The following is a 13,777-nucleotide window of genomic DNA, read 5'->3' as shown; positions in this document are numbered from 1 at the left end:
CTCGGTGCCAAAAGTGGACAGTGGGATGGAAATGTGGAGTGAGAGGTAAGATAATATTCAAGGCTGTTTGCAGTCGTTTAACAAAAAGCTGGCAACAATTAGAATTGAAGGAAGTATGGAAACATAATGAGAGAGAGCATTTGTTTTCTGCCAGAGTAGACAAGATACTTTTTCTGAATCTAATGCTTCATGTGTTCACCAACATTTTTTTAAAAACGCATGAGTAATATGTTCGCCATGAAGCAGCTGCTGTTATCTATTGTGAGTAAATCCCACATACAACTTTATGAAGTATCAAACAGTCACAAGCATGACTAATGTGTACTGATATGCAGTTTGCACAAAATACCTCTTATATAATTTTCGTGCAAATGTTGAGATTTGCAACTATATGTTTATTAGGTTAGAGTTCTGAATACTAAAAGCTAAATCTCCTTGATGCATCAAAGTACTTGTTCTGCTCAAAACATATTCTGACATTACTTGATTATTCATGCAAAACAATAACGGATATAATAGTTGTATTTATATTATATTGTATACCATTGCAAATCCATACCTGTTCATATACAGTATTTACACACATCTTTATTTAATAAGACTGTATATTATACTATTATATGGTATATTAGAGCTAAGTTTAATGCATTTACATATGTATGAACAGACAATTTTTAAACTCCTATTAATACTGTATACCATACCTGTCTATATATGCATATATTTACACGTTTAGTTTCATATATCCTTATAAATACGTGGAAATACATTAGCCTATACATCCTTATGTAATCGTCCTGTACCACTGCACTTTACTCAAATCCGTTTCTCTCTGTCTTTAGTGAAAGGTGTATATTGTGTACATATTCTCTGTATTTGTATTTATCTCTTGTCTGCCTCGTTTTTACTGTTAATGTAACAAGTGAATTTCTCCAGCATTGGATCAATATAGCTTCTTATCATATCATATCTTATGTACTTTGTTGCATTTCCCCGTTTATCAGTGAGATACCACAGGCTCGGTGCTCAATGCCGAGGTACAGATGCAGAAGTCTGGAGAAAAAAGACAGAACGATTCTACCCTCTCGTTGTCAAATAGCGAATACACCTAAAAGTGTCTTTATGCACATTCAACAGCGTCAGCTATAAAAGTGCTTTCAGACAGCAGGCAGTCGCTGCCTTCACTGTTTGCAGTGTCAACAGGAAGGCGCAAGGTCTTCTGTCTGGGTCGAGTTGATGCAGGAGCTAATTTTACAGTTCCCCTATGTTAGCTTCAGTGCTCTCTGGTTTGAGACATTAAACAATTCTTATGACACGATATAGAAAACGGTCTATTAAATGTGCCATAGGTGCAACCTGTACATATTTAGCACGGTAGTGAGATTGAATTAGGATGTGGATGAACAAAGACCATGCTTTGTTTTATAATTAACTATGTCTACATTCATTTTAATGAACATCAGTGTGTTACATTAATGTAACACATGAATTGATAATTCCACATCATTACCTAATATTTCCTTGTGTGTGTTATTTTTTCTTCTTCCCCGTGCCTGAAAGCTCTCTTAATAAGACGACATGCAGAAAGTGTGGCGGGCTAAAAATAACAGAAGGCTTGTGCTCCGTCACTGAAGTAGCCTAATGGGAGCATCGGCTCACACACTCTGTTGAAAGCTCCTAATGCTAACACGCCAGCACAGTGTCAGCCATGAAGCGCCCTCACCCACCTTTCACTGTGGTCTGACACGGCGGCAGGGGGCCAACATGTTCTCAGGAAGGAGAATGTTCCCGCAATTCTCCAGCAGTCCATCAAATAGAGGTGGTACCACTGTAACACTGTACTGGGTACTTTGACTCAGGTTTTGTTGCGTAGAACTGTGGACTGCATTAACATGGTAAATAATGTTAGTAAAAGCAAAACCTATTGAAGCAATGTGAGCAAAAACTTGATATTGAATGAGATCAAGTAAAATTATTGCGCTACATTACACATTAACTTGATTTCTACCCTGATTTTCCACTAGCTGACACATTTTGGAACTCATAGACAAAAGTCACAATCGCCTTTCGCTAAATGCAAACCTTTCAAAGACACAAGTCAAGAGGCTTGCCACTGAACCATTTCCATATCACCTCTTTTCCAGCTTGATAGTCTGTGAGCCGGATCATTCTTACCTACCGTGTCACTAATTGCATGTTCGTGATCAAATGGAGTTTGGAGACCAGACATACTAGTCGGGGGGTATCTTCTGGTGAAAGATTGTGTTGTGTGTGACCCCCCATTGCCAGTCTGTCATGTACTATGAACTGCACAGTGATCAAACGACTTTAGAAGTCTTGTAATTTGAATTTGACATAATCCTGAGTGAATGTCTGGTAGGGTTCTCACTGTTCCATAGTCTCTTTAGAGGCTCTTATCTGTTTTTCGGTTTTCTCCTGTGCTCTACCTTGAAATTCAAATTGATATGATTTTAGTGTTTGCACCATTTTCTGTTATATGCTGTTTTTTAAGTAGCATTTTGGAAGTCTGTGCTATATAAATAAGGTCATCACTCAAATTTTAAAAAGCAACACATTTACAGAGCTGTCCAACAGCTGCAGATTCATTGATTTATGACACATGACCTATGGTGCTGTCACAGCAAATGGGAGACAGTAAAAATGGGGTATATGAATAATATACAGTAATTATACTGGTTAATAACTCCAAATGATACAGCATAATACATTTATTTTTTCATACATGTTCAACTGTTAGACTGTCTGAATAATCACTAAGCTAGTCCAACAGTATTACTGAGGAGAACATACTAAAACTCCAGAAACTAATACGCACATTTCAGCAATTTAGAGCTAAAAATTACTGCACCAAGTTAAAAAGAAATAATCAGACAGCATTCATGGAACTAGTGGTCCTGAAGTCTCGGAGTTTGCAGTGTTCTCATTGGCCCTTTATCAGCTCAGGCCCTGGGGCATCAGCAATAAAATCTTGCGTCATTCTGCTCAGTGACGATACTGCCTCCTGCCTCTGCTTTATGTGTTTCCATCACCGTTTCCCAGAGTGTCATTTGAACCATTTCAATGAAGCGAGAATGCTTGAGGGGGACTGGACTGCCCACTGTCCTATAAAGAATGAAATAGTTGGCTTCAGTGAGTAACAGCAATTATTGAAGCAAATTGACTGACTGCAGTATTGAGCTCAGACATAAATGTGCACAACACATACTGGATACAAACACGGAGTACTTGGTGTGAAAGAAGTGGACAATATAAGGAAATGCTACATGAAAGACAGGTTTCCAGCTTTGAAGTAGGTGAATAACTATTACAAATGCACAGGAGAGTCATTAATTTGAATGGCAGTCAGCGATATGGGTTTGATTAAGAGGTCTGACAATAACTTCTTTAATGTGACTTTACACAGCAACATGAGGCAGCAGGAGTTTCAAAGAGGCCACAGAATGAGTTACAGGTGCATTGGCCACAAAACATATTTTTTTGTTTGGCAATGGACTTAAAAAACGAAACATGCCGAGCAAAACAGAGGGAACGACTGAACATAGTTGGATAGTGTTTTGAGCCAAAGTGCACCTAGAGACGGGAAAGATATTAAAGTTGTGGTTGCTAAATCGCACAAATTGCAGAGGCAAAAACAACTGGCTGTGTACCTCTTACAATCAAATGTTGGTTAAGATGCAATATACAGTTGGATAAAAGGCGAAATTCCTGAAGTAATGAGCACAACTCTGCATATTAGGAATTTTAAATGGGCCAGCAACTTTCTTTTTTACTCCCTTTGATATTTTTTAAATCTTTTTGCGAAGTTATAATTGTAGCCTTCCCGAAGCAAATTTACAAATGAATCATTTAGGAGCTGAATTTTTGTTTCCACCATGGCACAAATAATGTAATGCCCTTTCCTCTTCAAGTATATACCAATATTGTGTCAACATATAGGAATTATTAGAAGTACATGCTCAAATTTGAAACTAAAGACATCTGGAACATCTAACAGAATTTGATATCACTAAAAAGTCAAGTGTGAGCATCCCACTGCTCCGGCTCTGGAGGCAAGTAGCCAGAGCATGTTGAGGATTTTAAATACTTTGGCACTTGCACTGATCACCTCTCAGACCAATGGTTATCAGATAGATCTCCAAATGACAACAATTCCTGTTCTGATTCGGGAACACGAGGAGGCCGTCACTCCTGCAGATCCTTTGGGGAATCCGTACTGACCTTCAATATTGCTTCGTGGTTTGTAGGGATGAGTGCCATCAACCTGAAACCCTTCAACAGGATTTTAAAGATCAGCAGTGGGATCACTGGGGGGTGGGAGCAACTTCACATCAGCCATAAACAATGGAGAATACAGAAGGCCTCACACTCTCAGCAACTACAACATCCTCCTGTCCCTAGGGCCACAACTAGTTTACTTCTACCTGTCTTTCTTCCTTCTTTTACATATCATTTAGCGACTTCCAATATTCTATTAGGGGCAATTCAGGGTTCTGTATCTTGCCCAAGGACACTTCCGCATGCAGATGGGAAAGACAGGGATCTCCTGGTTGAAGGACAATCTCAACTACTTAACCTTCCCCATCCTCACCTGTTCCCTTCAGGGATAACAGACTGATTAACAACCCCGTCTCCAGGAAACTGACTGGCTCCCCCACCAGCATGCAAACACAGGCACCAACACTTCAGCCAGCATTGTCACTGCCCCTGTCTTTTATTCTGGAGACCTGTTCAGAGCGTACCCTGCTTCTTGCCCGATGTCAGACGGGATTGGCTCCAGCCCCCGACCCTGCAAGGAGAAGCAGCACAGCTAATGAATGAATGTGTCTTAATTTGTGAATATTATGTCTCATGGATGCACACAATCAACTAATCATGGTCATGAATGTGCTAAGATTACTGGCGATGGTTGCGTTTGTCTTCTTTGTTTACCGCACAAACAACACTACTCACGGAAAACAAATATATTTGGATTTGATTAAATTTGAAGCATTAATGCTTGTTACTTAGTTGCTGACTTCCACTTGATGTAAGGCAAAGTCAAACAATATTGCTTTGGTTAATTGGTCTTGTTTTGAGGTCATATGGAGTGGGACCCAGTGAAGGAAACATACCTTTTCTGAGCAGATTATATTGGATTTGATAAATCAGGAAGGTGCTAATTGGGTAAATCTCTTGTTTGTCGAGTGGATGATACAAGTAAAGGTTATGGCATGTTAAATAACCACAGTTTGGTAGTGTGTGAATGTCTTATTACTTATACAGGGAAGTATTGGGCATATTTCCCATTTTGAAGTAGTCAAAGATTACGATGTTCAATTGAAGATGCGTTTGAATGAGTAATACAGACAAATTCTTACAGTTAGCAACACTTTTGCTAACACTGCAGTCATTTCAAGTTGCTTCTTTTCCCCAACATAATTTAAACTGTGAGCTGGGACACCTATCTTGCACAGCTATTGCAGCATAAAAACAAAAGCACACCACCATTGAGAGATAAAATACCAAGCAGACTGTTTAATAGTGCACATTTAAGTGATTGCTTGGAAATGTCAAATACAAGTCTAGGTTAATCTTATAAGAGACCATTGAATTCACAAAAAAAAACCAAAAAACTCCCGAACAATTTTCTGGGGCAGCAGCTCAAAGACTGATTTTATCCGTCCATCCGTCTTTATCAGCAGTGGAAGCAGTGAAGGCAAAATCCCCCCCTCCATCCATGCGCTACCACCTCCTCCAGGGGATCCTGGGGCTTTCCCAAGACCAGATAGATGTTATCCCTCAAGCATGTGTGCAGATGACTCTGGGGTCTTCTCCTCATTGAGAATCCCTCCAAAGGGGGCTGTCTAGGAGACATTCAAATCAGACGCCTAAACCTAGAGGACCATCAGCGCTACTCTGTATTCAAAGTGACAAGTATGGCAACATGCAATGCACTATAAGCATCCAGATGGTGCACTCAAGGTTGAGTGTGAAAAGCTGGACATCCATCTTGGATGCATCGAGGTAGAGGAGCGACCATCAGCATATTTTCAATTTTGTGAAAATGGTGGAACATGTTGTTGGCACCAATGGCAGTGTATAACTTAGTGGGCACACAGAAAATTGACCGAAGCAATTGGCAGAGATCTTGGCAGTCATATTTTTGGCCGACAACTGTGGTCACATGTTGCGAATGTCATTTCTGGTGTGTGCACAGGCTTGTGTTTGATTTGACAGTGCCCTATCATGATTCATGTATTGACTGTAGTATCTAATTTAAGACACAAGAACGATCCTGGAAACCCTGTGAAGGAAATTTATTTGGATCCACATTTCAACTGGTTGAGCTTCACCTTCAGACTTGGATCTTTTCACCATCTCATCCAAACCACCAGTAAAGAAACTTAAAATTTAATTTTGATTGATTTTACACTGCAGCAAAAATAATCTGGAAAATAATACCCATTAGTATTCATTTCTCTCTGTTTTGCTCCAGGGCTATTGTTGCTATAGTCAATAGTCATTAATTCAAAACCATTCACTGTTAAAAAAGAAAAAAAACTTGTCTAATCCTTTGGTTACACCTGGAGTTACCATTATAAATTCCTGATGGCATTCATGTCAACTTCCAACTAGTAATGAAATATTAGCACTTTCCAATAGGGACGTACACAGAGAATTACATACAGATTTCTATCAGCCAATAATGCATAGTAGCCTAAATTTAAATTGATATAGTCATATTGTCAATTTGAATGCATTCCCATGCTTCCCCTGCACCATATGCAGTCTTAAATATTCTAATAATAGATAAAGTTCTACAATGTTAAAATGTTGAATATTTGAATTTGATTAATTGACACAATCAATACTGCAATAAGAGCTGTTGAGTATGATATATTTATTTTTTGGAGCATATATGTGGATGAGTTATAATACAATGTGGAACTGCATGAAAGACCATTTCGCTTGTATATTTATGTACACATGTAAATATGCTCTCAGAGTATTTCCCATGCATTAGCACACAGCTTTGATCCCATTCTGGCCTTTGTCAGAAACAATAGTGCAGGTCTTGATCCACATGTAACCACAATACGTTAAAACTGCCGCAGTTATAGCTTTAGAAGAGAGACACACGTCACCACATATGGATGGAACAAATTCTGCACTAATACAAGTGCTTTGATGACATGACATCTCATTGCTCGTTAAAATGCATGGGAATCCTTGCATTTCTACCATTTATCCTCTCTGAGGCTCTGATTAGTTGTGCAAAGTAGTAAAAAAAAGGTAATTGATTTCTCCACCAATAATAACAGGGCCTTGCCAGCAATCAATAACAAAACTGTGGCACATATAAAAGCATGTACATGTTGCTTGAAAGAGGTTCTTGAGAGCTCAATTGTGCAATTCACCAATGTGTCTGAACATAAAAGCAACACATTTATCATTTTGCAAAACGCGGGTCGACAACTTATTACTCGGCATCGGCTGTAAAATCTACATCAATTCGACTACCCACTCAATGTGTCTATGTGAAGTACACAGGTAAAATATTGATGCTCTGTAAAGCTGCAGCCTGCCCTGAGCACACACAACAAAATATCTGATCGATGTAGTTTAAAAACCCTAGGCTGCCAATCCTTATGTTTATGACCCAGAAATATTACTCCCTTAATTATGAGCAAAACAGGAGCTAAGGGCAGTCTCCTATGCATGCACTCACACACAGCTCACAGGTTGCAGTGTTTCATAATAACTTTAATACCAGAGCCTTCACTCCTGGGTAATCAATCTGTAATTCATCATTATTTATCTAGCACACAAAAAGCCCCAAAGGACTCTCTCACATGCACACACAGTACAACTCCACTCACGTGGGAATGGGCCGGCACGTGCACATAAGACACAAACACGCGCGTGCACACACTCACAGACACCCTGGAGGTGTCTTTGCCCACTTGGAGGTATTAAGGGATCATGGAGGAGAGGTAATTACACAGGAGAGAAGGGGACAAACACTGCACGCTGCACTTTCTGCAGACAAGACAAAGAGGGAATATGAGTTGAGACACCTTTAGTCTAGGGCAGGAGATCAGTGCATTTATGCATGAATATGGTTTGCACTTTACCAATAAAACTTGAGGGCCATTTGTAGCTTGGCAACTATCCTAAGAAAAACAGGTATCCATTGTTTATGCACCGTTTCACCACTGTACTCCTTGTAACCCACTGTTCGTTGTATTAGCAACTCATTGAATCATTTATGCAACTTAACTTCGCTGTGACGATGTGAATCCAAGATATTCCCACTGTAAAGTCATTTTATGTATCCAGGTATCATAGTGGTATCCTTATGTTTTTTGGAGTACAACTTGCCAAACTGGCTAAATAGAAGAATAGCTTTTTCCCGTTTCTAATGGCATTGAGCAGTTTCACAGTAAATTAAAATTCTGGCCGGTGGCAACAGAAATACATTGTTCGAGGACAAATTACATTAAATTAGAAAGATTTTCAAATGCCAGGTGACATTGAATAATTTTGATTGTTACAGACAATGGTGCAACTGAGTGACTCAGTGTCAGTGTTAACTCGGTACTAGATTAAAGAAAAAGGAATGTCTTACACAGCTCAAAACTGAGAAGTTCACGTAATATTACAACTTTCAGAAAGAACACCACATCTGGAAAAAGAGCAGGTTTAGGGAACTGTAATTCATCTTTACAGCTCTCGAAAAACACACAGATCCACCACAAACACAGCGTGCTGCAGCCACGTGTGAGTACTTCAAAACCCCCATAATACACAAGAGATCCAAAGATGTCCACTTTAAGTCCATCACAGCACAACCAAAGCATGAAAAACATTTTTCTTGCCCATGAATTGACTGCTGCTATTCTAGATACTCTAAAAAGCCAAATGGGGGAACATTCTGCGATTAAGCTGCAGCGAATGTGAAAGATAAGAAAAGATACTTTTAACTGTTCCTTTTAACCTGAATGAGCCACACATTAGCCATAAACTACATAATGCAGCTCCACTTGGCCTGATGTAATGCCATTAGTGGCTCATTGTTGCACCATTAAACATCCTGTGCCATCAAAGGGTCCGTTTTGCTATGACATGACACACAAAGCAGTGAGGCACATACCGGCTTTTTGTGTTAAAAAAAGGCAACTCGATGACAGCGAGGTCAATGAGCTGCTTACTTATTGATCAAGGTTGTTCCTAATTAAAAAAAAGAGAGAAAGAAGGCAGACGAGATGGGAGACGTTTTCTTAAGCTGCACATCACTCTTGCTGCCATGCCTGCATAACTGACAGGAGCAGGCCCACTGCACAGTCTGCCACTGTCCACTGTGATCATTGATTCCCTCAGGATCTCAGCCTCTGCCTCACTACTCTCCACACAGAGAATCTCACCGGCTGTTACAAGAGCCCCTTGCAAAAAATTCTGCTTGTTTTGCATGTTGGGACTCACATTTTTTGTTGCTCAACCCACGTAGACAAGATTTAAATCTGATTTATTGTCCCTCTAATTAAAAGTTTCACAGCTTGAGCATTACACCGCAAAACTCAGAGCTCTGACTTTGGAGAGAAACACAGATTCTATTTTCCATATCTACTGTTTTTAGGGCATCTGAAATATTGATTTGTATTTCTATACAGATGATACCACGTGGTACAAAAATTGCATTCAACAGACATAAATGGATACATTGTTAATTTCAATATCAATTAATCTGACATAATTTCCTTGATTGATCATTTTAAAATAATCAACTTCCCTTTACTCTCATTGCAGTGAATTCCTCTATTGTGAGACCCTGCTGTTTTACCGAGTTGCAAACCCAGTGTGTGAGCAGTTACAATACATGGGCCCCTCAAACAAGAGTGCAATATTTTTTAGACGAGTTCTCCAGGCTTTTGATTATCACTGATAATCACAGGGGACTCTGAGCTCCATTTTGACAATCCTGCTGACTCAAAAGCGATGGATATTAAATATGCGGTGTGCCTATGGATATTACACACATCAAAATGGACTCGTATGATCACACTCTGGACTGTCATAAGTCATGGACTGTCAATGGAGCAGACCTGTTATCGGCGATGTTATTTCTGAGGCAACAAAAGAAGCAGTATAATCATTAATGGTGAATTAACTGTACAGTCTGTAGAAATGGAGCGAAGGCTGTTATTGATTTGTGCCAGCTATGGGTTGGAAAGGATTTTTTAAAGGTCTGTGATGATATGTATGGTCACCATGATATCCTTATGTCTGTTTCAGTTCAGTAGCTTTTCCCAAAGAACTCCTGTAAAAAAATCCAATAACACAATTAGAAATATATATAAATTATTTGTGTCACAGTGAGGACCATTACATTAGGACATAAGGGTTTCAATATATTTTTTTACCAATGACAGGCTACAGCAGAGATGTAGGATGATTGTGAAATGAGAAATATTCTTCTCATGACCATAAAGGCACAGTTGAACCGAGGAGTGGGCTCATTGTTGCATAAACCCAAAAAATGGAGTCATGTAAAAAAAAAGAAGAAGATCTTTCATATGACAGAGATAAAAATTGAGAACAGCTGCCATGCCACGCCACTCCATCTCTCGCTATCATCCATCAGTCTTGAAATGAAGACTTGCAGGAGATGCATTGTTGTCTGCCAGCTGTTGTCAACAACCATCCCCGTCCCTCTGCATTTTGAAACAAAAGTGTTAGAGATGCAAAGAAATATGACCATTTTCTAATTGACCATATTGACAGAAGGTATACACACAAAGGCAAGAGAAATATACTTGCCTTTATGTTCATTTTCTTTTTATATTCTATTACCATATTGATAATTATGTTTCTTTGGACAGAAATAAATAGAATCAGACGCCGCTATTGCTGGGCCCCATGCAGCGCCAACACCTGACTAATTTCATCCAGCCATTCAAACGGCTGCCTCCTTTGGCTCATATGTGCTTCCTGCCGGCTCCCCGCTGAGCAGGCTCACAGGAGAACAGGTCAAAGTAAATGAGCTACAGACCTTTTAAGGAACAGCTGGCTCTAAATCAAGTGTATTTAGGAGACAAAGCCTGCCCTATGTCATCGTCACAGAATAGTCAAAGCATTGCAGTTATATACAAAAATAGAGGTGTAGTAATGTAATATATGATTTGGTAATTAGAAGAAATTTCGAAGATGTGTTGAGTGGAGTTTTCCATCCAATTTTCATCTTCTGTATTTAGAACAACAGTTCAATAGTATTGTGAGAAATCAAAACTGTGAGGTTAGGCATTTAACTCTGTAGGGAATGAAAAATAGGGCAGCGATTTAGAAAAAATAATAATCTTCCTACCGCATTATTCTAGAAATCTCTGTCTGCATGTTGAACACATATCTTGAGAAATTAATTTTATCGCTTTCTTGGCAAGAGTAGGGCCCAACGAAGTGCAGTGTCAAATTTAGTGCGGTTTGGACCCACAATATATTCAATATTAATTTACAGGCAACCAGCACTCTGGGACCTGACGAGCTTATTTACAATTCAAGCTAACCTGAGCTTTGAATACACAGGTGAACAGCTCTCTGTGCAGCGGTGGTGGCGCGGCAGCTGGGTTCTGCAGACTGAGTCCAGCAGCTGGTCTTTACTGAAGGGCACTATTACAGTTTCACGAGGGGGGCAGGTAAAACATTTGCTTCCTGTGGTGAAGCAAATCTGCAGCGTGGCTTTGCATGCAGTTCAACTTTGATTCGATTTCATTCATGCGTGTGTGACCAAAGAAAGCTCCACTCAACAGCAGCCATGTTTGGAATGGGCACTAGTATTTCTAAAAAAAAAGGTGAAAGCCAGGCCTATGATGCATACACAGTCATCACAACAGGTGAAACAGAAGTACTAACATTTCCCTGCTCTAATTTATCATTCAAATGGAAATATAGAGCTCCAGAGTCGTCTAAAATATCATCCGCTCGTGAAGGCTGGTGTGATATATTGTGCTTGTGGTACGAGTCTGTAATATACATGTGCACACATACTGCCGCCAATTTCATACACACACAGAAGAGCAGTGTAATACCAGTGCAACACGTACGACATGATTGAACAAATCTTCCAGCCACAAACAAGCACATGTTCTTGTTCATTATTGGCGTCTGAGAATTGAATTAGAAAGTCATTAATCCAATAAAAGAGTGGGGCCCTTTGGATGAGTTGGATGGGTGATATCAAATGCATGAAAACATTTTTTTTTAAAACAGATGGAGAGAGAGAGGCCGACCAAATTGTTCAAAACAAAGTATTTAGTATGCCGAGTGTGACGCCCACACACAAACAGGAACCAAAACTGTCATTATTATTCTTATGCATGTGTTGCAAACACAGCCGGATGTGTCCTGAAGGTAAATAAAACAGGATTTACAATACAATATTACAAATGAGGTTGTAATTGAGCTGTGGGGGATATTGCCTGTCAAGTAGTAAACCATTCCCATGAAATGATTTGGTATTACCACTATTTTTTCCTTGGCTTTTACAAAGAGATATTTTTGGTTTCAATTTGACTCAAGTTTAAAGTTTGGGACTTGAATATTGATATTCACGTTCCCAGCACAGATGTAAGTTTAAGTCTGTTAATGCATGTTGACATGCATGCTGGTGCATGTGTGTGCAAATAACCTGTGTATAATCAACAACAATTTCAACCACGTCATATTTTTAGGATGCAAGGAAGTGCAAAACTTGGCCATATTATCAGGGTGCAGAAGCCATACTGCTTTTTTCTAGAAAGTTGAATCTCACGCATTACAGTGAAAATGATCTTTCACCAAACTTTCCAGTGTCTATCTTTCTGTACCTGTTTCTAGAGTTTCTGTTGACTGACTCCATTCATTTATTGCAGGACCGGAAGATGCACGGCTTCATCGTGGGATCGGTGAGTACAAATGCCTTCTTTTCTTCAAGGAAGCAGTCACACCAGAAACTTCACATAGCAGCTCGGGAGCCGTCTAGGCTGCACATGCTAACAGTACAGTACGACAGAACAATGCATTTTCACTGATATGTTCAGTAAACATCAGTTAGAACGAGCTCCGAGTCGCTGACTTGATACATCATATCAAATGTAACAGTCATATATATATATATAACACATACTTAAGTAGTATAAATCAATTGGTCAAATCAAACAGACTAGAATATCCAGCAGACATTCAAAGCAGGAGACATCCCAGCATCCAGAAATCACACAGGAGACACTTTGTTCTTTACTGAGACTAAATGGAAGCATCCAGGTTCCACAGCCAAAGGCAGAATGACTGATCTTTAACTGAGCACAAACACACTTTGAGCTCTGCTCAGGCTCAGGGTGACATATTGCTGGAGATGGTGAGAGTGTTCACTAACGCAATATGTTCTCAGTTTTGTTTTTTGGATTTGGTGATATACTGTGTGTTCTTTATCATTTTCAGTTAGAACATATAATTAGGACAGCAAAGCTTTGCTCTGTTTCGCTTTTGATCACTTTTTGTTTGTCTAGAACTCCACACCCCAGCAGCTAAGTCTTAAAGTGGGCACATGCAAGATTTAAACCACTACATTTATTGTATTCAACATTTTAACAAAGCCTGAGTATTTTGAACATCCCTCAGAGCCCTGCCAGCTGTCTGACAGGTGCTGTGTTCATGTTTGAAAAGTAAGATGTTCATCTGTATACCTGTAACTCTGCAAATGACGAAAGGACTAGTTCACTTATGAAACAAAAGGCGTTTGGCA

At 39.5% G+C, this 13,777-nt stretch overlaps 1 long non-coding RNA gene across 1 annotated transcript in view; it reads left to right on the top strand.

Annotated features, from left to right (window-relative positions):
- The window catches only part of LOC109638882 (uncharacterized), a 128,453-nt gene extending 115,506 nt beyond the window's left edge, over nucleotides 1–12,947 (top strand). The window contains exon 6 of the long non-coding RNA XR_011240403.1: nucleotides 12,906–12,947. This is a non-coding gene — a long non-coding RNA (uncharacterized lncRNA). The remainder of the gene's footprint in view (nucleotides 1–12,905) is intronic.
- Nucleotides 12,948–13,777: the final 830 nt, after the last annotated feature.

This window comes from Paralichthys olivaceus, chromosome 24 (genome assembly GCF_024713975.1).
Source record: "Paralichthys olivaceus isolate ysfri-2021 chromosome 24, ASM2471397v2, whole genome shotgun sequence".
Classification (NCBI taxonomy): domain Eukaryota; kingdom Metazoa; phylum Chordata; class Actinopteri; order Pleuronectiformes; family Paralichthyidae; genus Paralichthys; species Paralichthys olivaceus.
The sequence above is the reverse complement of the archived record's forward strand: the minus strand, read 5'-3'. Positions and strand labels throughout refer to the sequence as shown.